Below are 14,703 nucleotides of genomic sequence, written 5' to 3'. Positions count from 1 at the left end.
GAGCACAGGGGAGACCAGATTCTGTCCTGGGGCTCATATTTTTCCCATCCCAGCTTTCAGGAAGATCCCCTGAAGAAGGGAGTGGCTACCCACTCCAGTATTCTTGACTGGAGAATTCCATGGACAGAGGAGCCTGGTGGGCTACAGTCCATGGGGTCACAAAGAGTCGGACATGACTGAGCGACTAACACTTTCACCAGCTTCTGGGACCACAGGACCCTCTGTTGAGTTGCTGGAGAGGAGAGGCCAGGAAGCAAACATTGTGACAGGAGGTGGGACAGGCTTTTCAGAGTCACAGACCCTCTGAACAGGAAGGGACCTTGATCTGCCTCCATTGTATAGATAAGGGGACTGAGGAGCACTGTTGAAATTTAGGTTCCAGTTGAGAGCAGAGCAAGAGGGAATGGGGTCCCCAGAGAGTTGGTTTGCATGCCAACACTTTTGGGCAGGGAGGTTATGTGGAGGGCTCTGGGGGTGGGGAATGCAAGGGAGAGGTTGGTAAATGAAAAAGACATGTATATTGCACAACAGTATGAATGTACTCAGTGCCACTGAGCTGGACACGTAAAATGATTAAGATGATAAATTTGATGTTATATATTTGTTGTTGTTTAGTTGCTAAGTCATGTCTGACTCTTTGTGATCCCCATGGGCTGTAGCCCACCAGGCTCCTGTGTCCATGGGATTTCCCCAGGGAAAAATACTGGAGTGGGTTGCCATTTCCTTCTCCAGGGGATCTTCCCCACCCAGGGATTGAACCTGCATCTCCTGCATTGGCAAGCAGCTTCTTTACCACTGAGCCAACAGGAAAGCCTGGTGTTATATATACTTTGCCACAATTTAAAAAATATAAAATAATTCCTAAATAAGTGTTGGTGTTAGAATAAATATAGATTTTGGGGGGTGTGCATTGCATTAAAAATCTTGACCCTAAAGAAGATGTGGTACATGCATACAATGGAATATTACTCAGCCATTAAAAAGAATGGAATGAAATAACACCATTTGCAGCAACATGGATTGACCTAGAGAGTGTCATACTGAATGAAGTAAGTCAGAGAAGGAGAAATATCATATGACATCATTTTATGTGGAATCTAAAAAGAAATGATACGGATGAACTTACTTACAAAACAAAAAGAGACTCACAGACTTAGAAAACGAACTTATAGTTGCCAGGGGGGAAGGGATAGTTAGGGAGTTTGGGATGGACATGTACACACTGCTATATTTTAAATGGATAACCAACAAGGACCTACTGGACAGCACAGGGAACTCTGCTCAACGTTATGTGGCAGCCTGGATGGGAGGGGAGATTGGGAGAGAATGGATACATGTATATGTATGGAGGAATCCCTTTGTTGTTCACCTGAAACTATCACAACATTATTTGTTAATCACCTATACCCCAATACAAAATTAAAAGTTTAAAAAATATAATAAAATTCCAAAACCAAAAATCTTGACCTCTAAAAAAACCACACACACACACACACACACACAATACCTGTATTGCTTCCGTGACAGAATAAAACACAGTAAAAACAAAAAGTTGCAAAGTTGTTGATGGGCAGAAGGACCCAGAGAATGCTGCTGCTGCTGCTGCTGCTGCTGCTAAGTCGCTTCAGTCGTGTCCGACTCTGTGCGACCCCACAGACGGCAGCCCACCAGGCTCTGCCGTCCTTGGGATTCTCCAGGCAAGAATACTAGAGTGGGTTGCCATTTCCTTCTCCAGTGCATGAAAGGGAAAAGTGAAAGTGAAGTCGCTCAGTCGTGTCCGACTCTTAGCGACCCCATGGACTGCAGCCTACCAGGCTCCTCCATCCATGGGATTTTCCAGGCAAGAGTACTGGAGTGGGGTGCCATTGCCTTCTCCGGACCTAGAGAATAACTCCCTCAAAAAGGAAAAGATCTATCTCCACGTCACAATGTAGCCTCCCACTGGTCCGGTAACCCGGCCAGGTTCACTGTTGTCCCTGTCCATAGGCCCATCCCTTTCCTTCTACCCAGTGAGAATGCGATGCAGGCAAGGCTTTCAGGAGCTCAGTCTCCATGCACCTCAATATGGAGGCGGAGGGGAGTTATTTGTTACAGTCTGGTTTGCCATGTACAGTTGTGCAGGTTGTGAACTGCATAAAGGTGATTACTAGACGAAATTAGTAGAGGAGGAAATCCCGCTCATGCTCTGCTCCCCACATCATGTGTCCTCCTGGAGGGCTGAGTCTACCTGGATAAAGAGGTACATTTTTCATCTGACAAAGCCATATGTACATGGGGCTGTGTTTACCCAGAGGAAGTAGCTTTTTCTAAGCTTTATACACAAAGGCACTGAATAGACTACTTGTGGTTCTGGCTGCCATCAGCCATGGGCTCCTGTGTTCCATGGTGACCAGCCCTTAGGTTCCCAAGTTCCCCCCTGAGGCTCTTCTCCTCCCTGTGTACCCCCTGGTCCCAGGCTTTTTGTTCTTGCCAGCCACCTTCGGAGCCCGAGGGTGGGAGATCTAGTGAGGCAGGTCTCTTAGGGCCGGGGCCCGCCTCAAGAACACTCCCAGATTTCTCAGCTCTCTCAGCCCTGCATTTTCTGCTCCTGTGCTCTGCCCACCTGTTTGGCTCAGCTACCACATCTTGGATGCCCGTTCCCTTCCTGCCAGTCTGGTGCCAACTGTTTGTCTGAATCGTGACTCTGACTGCTGTGTCCCCTGTTTTCTGTGCCCTGCCCTCCCAGCTGCCCCCTCTGGAATCAGTTGTTGTAGCCAGAACACAGCCCCTCAGCCTGTAGGGCCCTGATGCTGGGGCTGGTGGGGGTGAGGCTCGCCTCCAGCACACCACCTCACTCTTGCTCCCTGCCTGCCTGCTGATCTGGGCAGAGGCCTCCTGTTGGTGCTTTTCCCTGTGAAAGAACAAGTGTGCGAGGTGGGCAAGGAGGACGACGGTGGCCAGGGGCCCTCAGCTGGAGATCTTTATCATCTCCACATAGTGCCTGTCCAGACCCCAGCAGATAATCTCCCTGTCCTCCCCATGGCAGGTCCAGGAACAGGTAGAAACCTGCGTGGTTGGGGGTGGGGTTGGGTAGGGAAGACAGCTTAGTCCTTAGGATCCAACAGCTCCTTCTCATGATGCTTAAAGCATCCCCTCCCCCACTTCCTGGAGGCCCAGGCCCAAGGCTCCCAAATGAGCTCCCTGGGACCTCTCAGAGACCAGGGGATGATGGAAACAGCTGGGCCTGAAGCCCACTGCCCAAAGTGCTTCTGGGACAAAGAAAGGGGCCTCAGAAAGGGGCCTTGGATCAGGACCAGCTTGGGGCCAGACCCTGGGGGTGGAGGAGGTGACAGGGAGGGAGCCCAGTTCCCTAAACCTCTCCACTCTGACAAGAAGGCCAGCATCCTCTCAGCTGAGCCCCTTCAAGTGAGGACCAGCAAAAGCCCTTGAATCAAGAATGTGAATGGAACAGCTAAGCCTTTTCCCTCTCTGCCTCCTCCCTCCTTCTCCAAATCCCAGAGCTGGAAGGAGCCAGACAGTGGAAGAAAGGGCGGGGAAGGAAAGCAGAGGACCTGCCATCAATCTCCTGCCCTGACAAGCTGCGTCATCGCTGGCTCCAGCTGGCTCCCCTGGGGCAAGGGGGAGGGGAGCTGGGTGCGGGTCCCTGCCAAGAGGAGCAGGGGGATTGAGATAGGGCACAGGCAGGTGCTGGGGCTTAGAACCAAGGGCCAGGGAAGAAGGAGGGGTCTTGGCCCAGGGTGCATAGAGACCCAGCAAGCCCAGGACCTTTAGGGAATGCACAAACCAGCGCAAGTCCAACTCTAGGTGGATACCAGCTGGACAGGACGCCAGGCTTTAAAGAGTTCAACAGTAGTCCTGCTGCTGCCTCTCAGGGAAATCAAAGCTGCTGGTTTTCCCAGTGCCTGCTTCAGCACCATCCTCAACCTCCCAGACTTCTCAGAGTTCAGTCTGCTCCCCAGGTGTGGGAGCAAATCCCCAAGGAGATGTTTCACTAATTGAGAAGGCCGAAGATCTGGTTGTCCCAAGATGTAAGAGTTATAGAGTGGAGGGAACCCCAGATCAGTTTGCCCTTAGTCAGAAATGCCTGCTTCCTGGTTCTTCCTAGAAGAATGTTCCAATTTAGTCATGCAAATAGGCTTAGCCAACCAAGTAATTCAGTGAGGGGAAGGGAAAGCGGCAGGGACCCTGGGATGGAAGGATTTCTTGTGCCATGGAACTTGGGTTCCTCTGCTGCTGAGGCAGATCTTGAGGGATCTGGTTTAGGGCTGGCTGGGTCCTTGAGAGGAGTCTCAACTACAGGAACTGGTCAGTTGAGATTTTCTTGGCAGGGGTGGGAATCACAGGGACAGGGACACCAGACAGATGCGGTTCGGGGGAGCAGACAGAAAGATCGAGGCAGAGTAGAGAGTTCCTAAGCAAGCATCTACAGTTTTCGGAGAACGATCCTGGGCCAACTTAGATGCTTACTCCTGCTCAGATATGCTAGCTGTTTAAATTTTGTTCAATAATGTTAGAAATGAATATCCACTGGAAGGACTGATGCTGAAGCTGAAGCTCCAATACTTCGGCCACCAATGCGAACAGCCAACTCATTGGAAGAGACTCTGATACTGGGAAAGATTGAAAGCAAGAGAAGGGGGTGACAGAGGAAGAGATGGTTGCATGGCATCACCAACTCAATGGACACGAGTTTGAGCAAACTCCAGAAGATGGTGAAGGACAGGGAAGCCTGGTGTGCTGCAGTCCATGGAGTCGCAAAGAGTCAGACATGACTCAGCGACTGACCAACAAAAAATGTTAGAAAATATGTGGGTTCCTTCCCAGGTTTAATGGGCTTACTAGGTTTGAAGTAGATGTTTTTCTGGAACTCTCTTGCTTTTTCTACAATCCAGCAGATGTTGGCAATTTGACCTCTGGATGAGATGGTTGGATGGCATCACTGACTCAATGGGCATGAGTTTGAGCAAACTCCAGGAGTTGGTGATGGACAGGGAAGCCAGGCATGCTGCAGTCCATCGGGTGGCGAAGAGTTAGACACAAGTGAGCGACTGAACTGAACTGACTAGGTTTGAAAAAGTACTCAAGTTCTGTGTTTGATAAGACAGGAAGCCCAGTTCGGTGAAGGAAAGGGTCAGCAAATTAACAGGTTTCATTCTGATATAGAGTTTGCAGCCTGTTCCATTCGAGTTCCTGCCTCTGAATCAGTCGGTCTGGGAAAAGCAGCTGTGAAGACAGGTCTCTGGTAGCCTCTGGGGCTCCAGGGTCTCCGGAAGAATCACCCTCTCTCAGACTCTCCCTGTGTGGAGGGCAGGAGCGCATGGAAGGCGGGGCCTAGGGGAAGGAGGACTGTTCTTCCTTTGCGCCATCCTGCTTAATGGTTTTCCCACTGAAAAGTGCTCATTTGTCACATTTAGCTTCGGGAGGTGTGACAGGATGATCCATCCCTCAGGCTTGGACCTATAAAAACTGGGGAATTGGCACCTGCAATATGCCTTTCTCTGCCTGTCTTCCCTGGCGAAGGCTAAAGCGCCAATAAAATGCTGAGTCCTGCCATGTCTGTGATGGAGTGAGCTTTTAGCAGGGTAGCTTGGCCTGTGGAGCTTATTTTCTTCAGAGCTGTAGCAAACAATGAAGGAGTAAAGAGCTAGAAGGGCTGGTGGAGGAGTAGGGAGGAAGATGCTGGTGGCTGGGTGTCAGAAGAGCCCCGTGAGGCTGGAGGATGGCTGGACCTTTCTTGGGTGCCGTCTCCAGTCACCCCCCAAAGAATGGGCCCAGCTGTTCCTGACATTTCTTCTACGAGCATCTCCAGTCATCAGCTTCATGGCTAGCCATCTACTCACAAGGTGTGCTTTGAGGTTAGGCTTCCCTGGTGGCGCAGACGGTAAAGAAACCGCCTGTCATGTGGGAGACTCAGGTTCAATCCCTGGGTGGGGAAGATCCCCTGGAGAAGGGAACAGCTACCCACTCCAGTATTCTTGCCTGGAGAATCCCTTGGACAGAGGAGCCTGGCGTTGCAAAAAGTCAGACACAACTGAGCAACTAACACACACACAGGTCCCTTTCATCCCAGAATATGTTCTCCATGCTTTGTCATTATTGCTGTGAATCTGGGCATTGTCCTCTGAACACCTTTATTAAAATATACAATTTTTTTTTGGTCCGAGAAAAGTTTTTATATATCAGATTCATTGGCCTTTACTTGTCAAAAGCAGGCTCATGAAGAAAATAAGATCCAGGGTAAATAATGCTTGATGGGAAGGGGAGAGAGGTTATGTTTGCAATTAGGAGAAGCATAATGGGCTAGCTGAGCCGGGAGTCATAATTACTTGGGCAGGGAGGAAGGACTGGGCAGCTGAGGCACAAATCAAACAACTGGCATCAGTTATCCTTCTAATCCAGGTCCTCCCTCCCCAAAAGATGCTTCCAAATCGCCGTGCTCCCAGACCCCTGCATTCCCAGGAAAGGCCTCCTTTCTCCTCATCCTCCACTCACCCCAAGCACCTGGTTCTCCTGAAAAGAGTTCCATCTGGAGCAGTGGTTCTAAGCTTTGACTTATGCAGAATCACTTGGGGAGCTATTAGAAGCCTTGATGCCAGGCCCCACCCCAGGCTAATTACATTAGAATCTCTGAAGGGAGGCCCCGGGGCCATCCCCAGGTTTTAAAAAGCTCCCTCAGGTGATTCTCTCTGGCAGCTTGCACAAACAACTGAAAATGTAAACTTGGGAATCCTGGGCCTTAGGCCTTGGTCATTTTTGCAGTCAGGCTCTAGCCTCCCAGCCTGTTCCCCAGTCCCCCTCTCTTTCCTCCGTCTACTCCTCTCCGCTCCCCCAGCAACCCCCAAAGTTCTGTTCACTTTCCCCACCTGGCATTACACTCCCTTTTCTGTTGCCTTGACTCCTGCCTACCCATGCTGTCAAGGCAAGTAGCTTATCAACATCTTTTCATAAAGGCAGTCCCAGTTCCCTCCTTAAGAGGGATCTGGTGCCAGCTGATGAGATTGAAATTTCACCCCAGATCCATTTGGTTTTGACAAGGACCCTGGATGGCCCCTTCGTTCTAGCTCCAAGAACCATTGCAGACGTGCACTCTGCTATTTCCATCCAGAGAAGCAGGGCCCACGTCTTGCAGAGAGGCAGGGCCCACGTCTTGTGTGCCCACAAGTTGGCACAGCATGTGGAGAGTGACTGTCTGTGTATGCACTTGAGGGAGTCTTTGTGTACTTGTGGGTGTCTAGCCCTTATGGCTAATATTCAAATTTGGCCCATTTGCAGAGTTGACGGGACTTTCCCAAGTGCTGAGAAAAGCATCTTTGATTCATGACCTAAAAAAATAGATAGATACTGTTGCTACAAAACTACTTGAGATGAAAAAATGCGATATTTTCTTCAGTGGATATGTATTGGGCAGCATCGTCTGCCAGCCACTGGACTAAGTGTTTTTTTGGATTTGATGGTGACCCAAACCTGTATGCCTGGTGCTGGCAGTCTAGAGGCTTTTAGTCATCTTTTTTTTTTAACTACTATTCCTGAACAAAAAAAGCACTATTTTTAAAAAGAAAAACAAACACGTTAAACTCTGAGTCAGGAATTTCCATGCACTGGATATTCTCCTCAGCTCAGGGGTGGGTTTCTGCACACGGGCCTAAACAAGTTATTTCCCTTTCGTGTGTGTGAAATGGTAATGTGTGAAGAGGCACATCATGTCTTTCACGGGGCCTGTCCGTGATTCTCACGTTGGACTGTAAGAGCACCTTGACTCCTATTACTTTACTTTCCAGAACTCTCAAAAATTCTCAGACATTGACTGGCTAGCTAGCGGGTTCACAGCTATTGGTGCTCGCAGTGCACCAGGTGCTAGGCTTGCTACTTCACATGCATCATCTCTTTCCCTCCTCACAAGGGAAAGGTGAGTAGAACTCTCATCCCCATTTTGCAAATGGCAAAATGGCTCACCTACTAGTCAATAGCAGAGTCAGGATTCAAACCCAGGACTGTGTGACCCCAGAGCCTTTCAAACCACACCCCCTTCCGATGCTACTGCCAAAGCAGGGCTGAGGCAAAGCAAGCTCCCTCCTCATCGAGAGCAACGTTATCACTGTCTTCATTGTCATGGTCATTGTCATCCTGTCATCACATCAGCGATCATTTGTCAACTGCTTTCTTTGTGCCAAGCAACTGGACTAAAAAGCTTTTAATAATAATAATGAAAGAATACTATTGAACTGATAGCAGTTAACAGTTACTGGATTCCTGTTCTGTGGCAGGCACTGTCCTGACTAGCTTACCAGGATCACCCTAATCATTTCCTCACCAAGTTGCTGAGAGACAGATCCTATTCTTAACCCTGTTTTAAAGAGGAAACTGAGGTTTCGATGGGGTTGTTTATCCCATGGCCTCATAGCTCTTGAGTAACAGAGCTGTGGTGTGGCCTCCACCTGACCCCCAGGGCAGGAGTTCCCATCTCTCGTGTTTTCCAGTTCGGAAGCACCGTCTGGCTTCTGATAATTGGAGAGCCCTCTCGGACCCATGTGCTAATTGGGAGAAGGGCTGGAGTGACAGGCCACCATGGGTGTGAGCTGATGACCTCCTACATGAACTGACAACCCAGACCCTTTCCATCTGGCAGCCAATGCCATGAGAATGAGAGATCTGCCCAGAGAGGGCCTCTCGGCCAAACAATTTGTGCAGCAGAACTTTGGGAAAATACATAGCTGAGACCTGTACAGGTGGAAGCCAGTTAATCAAGATGACTCTTTGTATTGTCTTCCTCCTCATTCTATGAGGTTGTTTTTTTTCTTTTTACTACCTTCGATTCTTTTTTCTTATTTACACTATATTTTATTTATTTTTTCCTCCCAGCTTTATTGAGACTTCAGTCAGTTCAGTTCAGTCATTCAGTCGTGTCCGTCTCTTTGCGACCCGATGGACTGCAGCACACCAGGCCTCCCTGTCCATCACCAACTCCTGGAGTTTACTCAAACTCATGTCCATTGAGTCGGTGATGCCATCCAACCATCTCATCCTCTATCGTCTCCTTCTCCTCCCACCTTCAATCTTTCCCAGCATCAGGGTCTTTTCAAATGAGTCGGCTCTTTGCATCAGGTGGCCAAAGTATTGGAGTTTCAGCTTCAACATCAGTCCTTCAAATGAGCACCCAGGACTGATCTCCTTTAGGATGGACTGGTTGGATCTCCTTTCTGTCCGAGGGACTCTCAAGAATCTTCTCCAACACCACAGTTCAAAAGCATCAATTCTGTGGCACTCAGCTTTCTTTATGGTCCAACTCTCACATCCATACATGACCACTGGAAAAAACCATAGCCTTGACTAGACGGACCTTTGTCGGCAGAGTAATGTCTCTGCCTTTTAATATGCTGTCTAAGTTGGTCATAACTTTCCTTCCAAGGAGTAAGCGTCTTTTAATTTCATGGCTGCAGTCACCATCTGCAGTGATTTTGGAGCCCCAAAAAATAAAGTCTGCCACTGTTTCCACTTAATTCTTTTTAATAATTTATTTATTTATTTGACTGTGCCAGGTCTTAGTTGTGGCACTCAGGATCTTTAGTTGTGGCATGTGGGATCTAGTTCCCTGACAGGGATCAAACTCAGGTGCCCTGCAGTGGGAACACAGAGTCTTAGCCACTGGACCACCAGGGAAGTCCCAAGGTTGGATTTTATATACTGTATATTTTCTTTTCATTGAACTTTCAGGACACCCTGCCCACTAGCATCACTTACTGATGCCTCTTCCTCACCCCAACTAACCCCTGAGTCCCTTACCTCCTGTCTGCTTTCAGTGCCATTTGCTCATCATCTCATTTCATTGCTCTTTCGAAAATGGCTGCTCCTCTCTGCTCCAAATCTCTTCACTTTTCCCTGCTTTCATTTCAGCTTGAGCCACATTAAGGTCGTAAAGCATTTTGGAAAGTCGTGAGTATAGCAGGATGGTAAATAGAGTTTTATGATATTTCGCTGTCATTGAGCTTGGAATCTTTGAAAACCAATGGCAATTCACAGCCCTGGCATACCTTTGTCTCTGCAGGGCCATTAACCAGCCCTAGATGAAGCTTGTGGCCACTACCCAAAATGTTGACTTCTCAGATGATGTGAAGTCACTCCAGGTAGAGTAGTATTAGCTGAACAGCACTCCCCAATTGGCTTCCACAGTGTGTGGATTAATAGGTACCACAGGAAGAGAAAGGTTTCCAGGTGCAAATGAGTTTGACAAATGCTGGGTTAGATAAGCTAAACTTTACTACAGGGTCTCACAGAGCCCTTAACATACTAATGAGAATCATGAATCTCCAAGAGGATATTTAGAGCCTTGCCACCAAAGTGTCGTGTGAGGACTGGCAGCTTGCTGGGAATGGAACATCTCAGGCCTCTGCCCCAGACTATCTGAGTCAAAATCAACATTGTAACAAGATCCTCAGACAATCTGTAGGCACATTAAATTTGAAGAAGTACTGATTTGGAGTACTAGGCATTTCTTAAACTTTTTGTTCATGGAACTCCTTTATGGAGCCTCTTCTGGGATTGGTGTTCCTTGCAGCATACTTTGGGGGAAGTGCCAAGGGTGGAAAGCCAGAGGAATTTCTCGTTGTCCAGAGACTCCATGGAAAGACATTAGCCAGAGCAACAGAGATTGGGAGACTGATTCATTATACATTACCCAAAGTCTCACTTTACAGAGTTTCAAGTCTTATGTTATGAGACAGTCTTCCACTTACCTCCATGGCCCCAATTAACTCATTTCCTGGGGCATTTGTAAACATTGCCTCGGCTGTGCCACTTTGTCTATTCTCTGGGCCAGATCAACCTGTTCATTTCTGAAATCCAGCAACTTCTCCAGAGTGCTAGAGCTCAGGCTCTGAGCCTCCAAATAATGTGCCTGGACCCCGCTGTAGAACATTAGAAAGGCAATTTTATAGGAGCTGGGCAACTTTTCAATCCGGTGTGTTCTGTTCAGTTAAGCTGTCATTGTTTTTCTTTGGGGCCTTTAAGCTACTGTGCCAAACATCAAAATAACACTAGCTATTTTGTATTCAGATCTTGCCACTCATTTGGGGGCATGGTTAATATTTTATAAGAAAATTCTCATTTTTTGCCATTCACATTTGTGATTTTTCAAGTGTGTTGCTGCATTGCATTCATAAACATGCTTTTTATTAAGTCTCAGGGCCTCATTTTTTTTCTCAGAGAAACACATCTTCAATTTTATGTTAAAAGTTAAATGGAAAATAGGCTTTGATATGTGAAGGTTTGATTTCTGAGAAACTCGTCCAGGTTGCAGTCATTCTGTACAATAAGGGGCTGACATGCCCAAGCTCTGGTTAGGTCATGGTGAAGCTGTCATTGAAGTTTCCTGGATGTCATTACCAAGCACCTCCTCAGGGGCTACTTTCTCTGGCTGGCCAGGAGTTTTTGTTCAGAGTACAGGAAAAGGATGTAATAGGACCAGCAGGATGATATGTGTGAAAGCAAAAGACACTCCCACCATTAGGCTTCTTGGGTTGGAGGGCCTGCCAACCATAGAGGTTGCTTGTTCTGGGTTTGGAACCATGATTCTGATATCTGCCATGCACCCATATGAGCAAAAGCAACAGAGTAAAGAGGGAAGAAACTATGGAAACACCTCCTCACAGTGGATCAGAAGATCCAAGGCTTCATTTGAATTTCCTACCTTCTCAGCGACGCTGGCAGTGCCAGTTGATGGCACTGCCTGGCTTTCTAAGTATTGGGTTGGCCAAAAAGTTCATTCAAGTCTTTTGGTATGATGACTACCTGAATGAACTTTTTGGCCAAGCCAATATCAATACCCATTTGTAATGTTAAAAATGTAAGACACTCCCCACGATGGTGATTCTACTTGCATTTTTTCCCCTCTCTCTACTGACAACCCACAGTTGGTATGTTTGAGAATTTTCCTTGCAAGAAATCCACAGGCTTTTCACGGGGTCCCCAGGCACACAGTTGTCTCTAGAGTTTATACGTGGGTGTGAATGAATAATAACAGCTACTGTTTCTTGAGCACTGACTATGTGCCCAGCACTGGTCTCAACATTTTACATGCATTTATTTCACTTAATCCTCCCAATACCTTATTTTGTTGTTTAGTCACTAAGTCGTGTCCAGATCTTTGCAACCCCATGGACTATAGCCTGCCAGGCTCCTCTGTCCATGGGATTTTCCAGGCAAGAATACTGGAGTGGGTAGCCATTCCATTCTCCAGGGGATCTTCCCAACCCAGGGATTAAACCTGGGGCTCCTGTGTTGCAGGCAGATTCTTTACTATCTGAACCACTTAAGGAAGCCCCCAATAGTTTATTACCTCCATTTTAAAAATAAGAAAATTGTGGCTCATAGAAGTACATGACTTACCCAAAGGAAGTCCTACAGCTGGTGAGAGGCGGAACCTGGAGTCGAGCCCAGACCTGTGGGACCCTCAAGCTGTCTTCCTTATTTCTGAGGCTATGGGACTGGCTTTGCTGGCAGAAAGCACTGAAGAGGCCCCAAAGACTGGGAAGAGAGGAGCAAATGGGCTCCCAAGGAGGCAACAAGAAAGGACTAGGGAGTTGAGGAGTGACAGAAGCGTTTGCCTCATAATTTTGCCTAGAGCTAGTTCTGCAAACCAGGTTAAAGTGACCCTTGTAGGCCACTTGGAGAGCTAATGACAGAGCCCATTTCTGAATCCACTTCTATACATAGAACATTCTCTCAGACAAACTCTTCCACCAGCTTGACTCCCTGTCAGTCCTTGGTCACCTCAGGCAAGCTCCATCCCCCAGCCAACACCTGTGCTGTTCCTTGTGCAGACAGACTCTGCCCCTAGACAGCTACAGTGTTGGCTCCCTCCCTTCCTTTAGGACTCTGCTGAGTTGTCACTCTCTCACACAGGCCTTTCTTGACCACCCTATTGAAAATGGCAGCCACTCACCCCCAATTCCTTGCTTCATTTTTCCTTCCAAAGCACTTTCTCACTTTCTAAAATATGACGTAATTTTACTTATTTATTTGTATATTGTCACTAGGAGGCAAGCTCCACGAGGATAGGGATTTTTTTGCCATTTTGTTCACTGCAGTGTCCCCCCAGGTCTAGAACAATGTCTGGTGGGCAGTAGGAGCTCAATAAATGTTTGCTTAATGGGAATGTGCAGATAGCTTTCAACGTGGCTCCCTACCCTGTCACAGCTACAGAGACACACAGGTCGTTTGAAATAAAACAGAAGGTGAGCAGATAAAAGAATGTGTCCCTTCATGGCTGAGAGGACATGAAATGGGAATACTCCATGCACAAAATACCCACAGTTCTCAATCTGGCTAAAACCCAGGACCCATATTCTGGACCCTTCTTACACTTATTTAACATTTAGACCTGAGCTCTTCTGACTTTGCTTGGTAGCACAAAGACATCAGGCTTCCCAGGTGGCACTAGTGGTAAAGAACCTGCCTGCCAATGCAGGAGACGTAAGAGACGTGGGTTGAATCCCTGGGTTGAGACGACCCCTAAGAGAAGGAAATAACATCCCACTTTAGTATTCTTGCCTGGGAAATCCCACAGACAGAGGAGCCTGGTGGGCTATAGTCCCTAGGGTCACAAAGAGTTGAACATGACTGAATTGACTTAGCACACATACATGCATGCATCCATTGATTGAGAAACATATAATGATCAGAGTAATCTGAATATGTGATACTTTTAAAGTAATTTCATTACAACATCTGCCTCACATCTAGAAAATAGTGGTATACACACATGTGAGGTATTTTAGGATGGTGCTTAAAGGCCTAGTCTCTGGCATCTGTCAGCCAGGGTTTAATTTCCAGCACTTCTAAGTATTACCTGTGTGATCTTGAGCAAGTTGCTCAAACCTTTGCTTCAGTGTCCATGTCTGCAAAATGGGGCTAATGATAGTACCAGGCTCACAAGGTAGTGATGAAGATGCATGAGATATTGCATGTCAAATTCATGTAAAGTGTCTGGAATGTAGTAAATATTCCCCAAATGGGAGCTCTTATCATCATCATCATCATCATCATCATCATCATCATCAGTATCATTGTAGGTTATTGATCGACGTATTCACAGGTTATGCTTCATAGTTGTATGGATGTGCATCCCTCTGACAGTATGCTGCAGCCCAGGGATCCTGAGCTCACAGTTCTGGGGGCCAGTGTGGTAGACACTAAGTCTTGTTGGCAGTCAAAGAAGAGGGGCCAGTAGCTGGATGAATAGAGACATGGTCGTGGTGAGAAGGGGAAGGTAGACAAGAGGGAGAGTGGCCCCAGGCATCATCTTGGAATGGTGGCTCAAAGTATGCCTTCAGAGAAGAAGCCAACCAGAGGCCTTCCAACACTTCTGAAATCCTGATTTAGCCAAAGGTTGCTCAGGAATACAGATAAAGATAGTTATTATTGAATGTCCCTGGTAGAAGTTTCAAGTGTTTTATCACCTCCAAGTGTTAGCTCTTTGAGAGTGGTGATGCTGCTCTGATCCTTACCCTGCCCGGCCTTTTATTGCATAGAATGCTGAGTACCAGATGGTAGCCCTTGAGTGGCAGGTTGGATCTGGGCAACCTGGACAGTTTCTCTGCAGTATTTCCATCCTCACCCCCTGTTCCCAAACCAGGGCTCCAGAAAGCTATTTCCAAAATAATCTGTAGGGGTGGTGGGACCACAAGCAACCAGTTGAGGTCCTGGGGA

This window comes from Giraffa tippelskirchi, chromosome X (genome assembly GCF_054371585.1).
Source record: "Giraffa tippelskirchi isolate mGirTip1 chromosome X, T2T-mGirTip1v1.2.pri, whole genome shotgun sequence".
NCBI lineage: Eukaryota > Metazoa > Chordata > Mammalia > Artiodactyla > Giraffidae > Giraffa > Giraffa tippelskirchi.
This window is presented reverse-complemented; position numbering follows the sequence as displayed.